This window comes from Calidris pugnax, unplaced genomic scaffold (genome assembly GCF_001431845.1).
Source record: "Calidris pugnax isolate Ruff unplaced genomic scaffold, ASM143184v1 scaffold273, whole genome shotgun sequence".
NCBI lineage: Eukaryota > Metazoa > Chordata > Aves > Charadriiformes > Scolopacidae > Calidris > Calidris pugnax.
Genome location: NW_015094508.1, coordinates 2410534 through 2414667, shown reverse-complemented (window position 1 = coordinate 2414667; position 4134 = coordinate 2410534). Strand labels below are relative to the sequence as shown.

General features: G+C 41.7%; 1 non-coding gene across 1 annotated transcript; it reads left to right on the top strand.

The window, feature by feature from the left end:
* Positions 1-3819: 3819 nt before the first annotated feature.
* On the top strand, positions 3820-3902 carry TRNAL-CAG. Its single transcript has one exon. It is a non-coding gene; the product is annotated as a tRNA-Leu (tRNA).
* Positions 3903-4134: the final 232 nt, after the last annotated feature.

Genomic DNA, 4134 nt, shown 5'->3' with positions numbered 1-4134 from the left:
CTCTTTAATGTTGGAATAATAAGGATTATATTTCACCAAAGTTGCAGTGTATTATCCATCTCTTTCTTTCATACCATGGAAGAGGTTATTTCAGGTTTTGTAGATTCCTAAGGTAGAAGAAGAGAACCTTATTGTCAATCCCAAATGTTATGCATGTGCAAGCATGCTCTAAATGAAATAAGACAAAAACAGACCAGCCTGATATCTGAGAGAAGAAATTCTGTGAACTAGGGTGGCATCTTGCTGTTTGCCTCTTGGAGTGGATCCCCAAAACCATAAATAGAGAAGCAAATCAGTGATTTCTTTTCGAGAAGCAATTTGTGATTTCCTTTGAAGTTTAAATTTGTGAAGTAGGTGCTACCTTCATTTACACTGTCAGTTCTGCTCTGTCTCGGATCTGCCTGAACTTTCTGCTCCTGAAAGAGGGCTAGGAAACTTTAGGAACCACATATGGGTTGAATATTTGAACACTGGCCAGGCTAAGCCTTCCTGAGCCTCCTGATCTTTAACATACACATGGTGCTCATTCTGCTGCTCTTGGGGACACAGAGGGAGAGAAGTCACTCTACTGCTGCATGTGCCACAGGACAGAGGAGGCACTGAGCATCTGCAGTGCCATGGCAATTTTGTCTCTTGGAATTTTTTATGTTACAGTGCTTATTCCCAAAAAGTTTTTGCCAGTATTTTACAGCAGATATGACAGGAACAATGTGATTTTTTCAGTATCTTGTGCATAGATTCACAGTGACACAGGAAGAGAGCCAAGTAATGAATCCAGGTGTTTTCTTGACTGGCCTTGTCTTCTTGCACCACAAAATGTAGCAAGACATAGAAGGGATAGGAAAGGTGGAAGGGACCTCAGAAGGTCATCTGGTTCAACCTCTGGCTCACAGGAGGACTACATGTCTTTAAAACATGCAGGACATCAAAGCCAGTGTTAAAATGACATGCTCCACTGAGGAAGTGATTAATCCTATCAACCCTATGTTAGAAACAGACAAAGGTGACAGAGCTTAACATTTTACAGGCGAGAGCTGCCATGTACCCTTGGTGTCAGCTGCAGCTGCCAAGAAGAAGCAACTATGAAGAAGTAGATCATATCTTGGCTTGGCCCAGGGTCCCTGTGCACTGCAGTGGGTGAAGTCACTTGTTAGCTGGCTGTCCCTCTCTTTTCTCTGCAATCTGAAGGGCTTTAACACATGGTATGCTCCTTCACAGTTCGTTTTCCCATCTGAAGTTCATCTAAATGAGCTTAAAGCTTGATATGGAAAGCTAGTTTCAGGGTTACTCAGAAAAACAGCATGGGTGGAGGATCTAAGTAATCTGTTGACTCACCTTTTTGGAAACATCTCTTTAAATGGCTTTTTTGGAAAAATCTCAGTTAAATGGCATTTTGCTAAGAAATTTCACACTGTTGCCTGTGATTCTTCAGGTCCCAATGAGGGTACAGTAAGTGGTGAGAACAGTCAGATCTGGAATAACATAATATGTGAGTTTCAAAGTATGTCTACAATACATTAATTTCTATTTCTATTTCTATCCTCAAGGTCTTCAATTATTATTACCACACACCTTCTTAGAAGGCTGATAAGTGCTTTGCCATTGGTGAAGCTAGAATCTTCCCAAATAAAAAGATTTATATTGGTATCTGAAATTCCATGGGGTTATTCAGAATTCTTGGGTCTGTTTCTTTTTTCTTAATTACCAGTATAAGTTTATTTAAACCTCTGATTCACCCAAGAGAGATATGCAACACATAGTCTTTACATTTCAGTGGCCAATCTTGCAACAAGAGCATTTTCCCAGAGATACTGAGAACTTCCTGCATTCAAATGGTCTAGTAACAAGAATTACAGAGACGTGGGAAACTGAAAAGGATGGAGCTAGAAAGCTACAGTAAATTCAAAAGCTCACGTTCTCAAAAGGATCAAATTTAAATTAATCATGAGAGGTGTAACCTTTTGGGGGGAGAGAGAGATACCGTAGTAATTATTTCAGTGAACGGTTTCTAAATACATTGATAAACAAAAAATACTGTAAGAATAACAACCTGCTCAGAGGAAAGCAGGAGTGTTTGGTTTGTTCCTGACTCACCCTTTCTTTCTTTGACACTTCTCCTGTCCTCTTGATATTGTCTGTAAAAGTCACCCTTTGGTATTGTTTCTGACCACAAGCTCTTGGCAGCTTTAAGTTTAAATTTTGCACCATTCTCAGTGAAGTTTCTACCAGCACATACGGGAGCCCATAAATGTTGAGGAGTGAAAACCTGGCTGTCCAGTGCTTATCAAGACATGGCAAGGATGCCCAGCCATTTTAAGCAGCCAGGAAGAGGCACTGCACTGTCACACAGTTGTTTTCCTTCCCTCCCAAAGATCCCAGAGTTTCCCCAGCCAGACCTGGGTAGGAGAAAGGAGAAATCCCAGAGCTATTTTTAAAGCCAAGTCTCCGGCATGATCAGACAGGTTTGGTTTCTTTAAAATGAATGGGTGGAGACAGGACAAAGGGAATTGAAACTGTTTTGAAGTAATAGCAACTTCAACTGCCACAATGGGGTGCAGAGATATGTGATATACCGTGATTATTGCAGTTTAGAGGCTTCCTCTTCAGACCACGACATTTTTCACTCTTTTCGGAAACAGTATTGCATTACAGGTGTTATAACTTTTCTTCAGAATCAGACTGGCCAGGGAACTGTAAATCTAAATCATGGCTGCCCTCAGGAAACCTGCCAGCCTGTAAACACAATGAAATGAGTGAGATGAAAGCATCTGAGGGAGAAAATGAATTTTAGGCATTCCACTGAAGTCTATTTAGTTTTTACAGTCTGGCTCAGCATCTAGAATCAACAGCTGGGGAGGACATACTAATTCTCAGTGACTAATGCTGGGAAGATTACCTTAAACTTGAAATCTTTGCATTGAGGTCCAAGAAGGAAGAGAAAGTTTATTCCCCCATATTTCTCTTTTTTTTTTTTTTTTTCATGCTGCAAAGGCATGATATGCCACCTTAAAGTGCAAGCTTTCCCACTCCCGAAAGCTTATTTGATCAAACTAATGAAGTTTGCAATAAGGAATTTGTGTTGAAAGGTAGCTGAAAGTGCAGGCTGACCATAAGAGTAACTCTTCAGGACATTGTTTTGCAGTGTATTTCCTTCCTTGGCATATTTGTCTGCTCTCAAATGGCTGTCTCATTTTTAAAGGGGTCTCTCAGAGACTTTTGCTTACAGCTCCAGCCTAGCATGGGTAGGTGAGCATAAGCCAACAATGTGGGAACAATTCAGGGTGGTTTTTTATGTTCTTCTACCTGAACCTGAGCAAAGGTTACTTTTAAGGTACAAAAACCTTCTAAGATACAAAATAATGTCATTCCTTAACACATTTATCCCCAGCTCTGCTCCACCATTATTCATTTTTTCACATTCCTGTGTGTCATCTGAGCACAACGAATGAAGCCAAAGCACTGCAAGTACATTTCCTGTCCAGAATGTAACAGACTATGAGTCTCATGTTAGCTCATTCTCACAAGATTTCCAGAGCGCTTGCACAGATTTTGAAGAGTGGAAGAGCATCCAAGAAAAACCCATTGTTACCTATGCCTAATGTTCCTGGCAGCGCAGCAACCTGAGGAGTCACCTGGATTCCTCTAACATCTTTCAGGCAATATTCATATCTGTTAGCTTAACTTTTTCCCCCCTACTTCCCATAATCCCTAAGACTCTCCTGGATACATTCTGGGGGCTATTTCTTTCTATCTCCCTTACAAAGCTTCCTGTGAAGAAGGCTATGGTGTTTTGCAGATAAGGAGATACTGGGAAAGTAGGTCAGGATGGCCGAGTGGTCTAAGGCGCTGCGTTCAGGTCGCAGTCTCCCCTGGAGGCGTGGGTTCGAATCCCACTCCTGACAAGTTCTTTCACACTGTCCCACACGACATCCTGGTCTCAAAATTGGAAACCCATGGACAAGGAGCTGGCTGGATGGCCACACCCAAAGGGTGGCAGTCAACGGCTCAATGTCCAAGTGGTGGCCAGTAACAAGTGGTGTTCTACAGGGGTTGGTATTGGGACTAGTACTATTTAACCTCTTTGTTGGAGACATGGACAGTGGGATAGAGTGCACCCTCAGCAAGTTTGCTGAT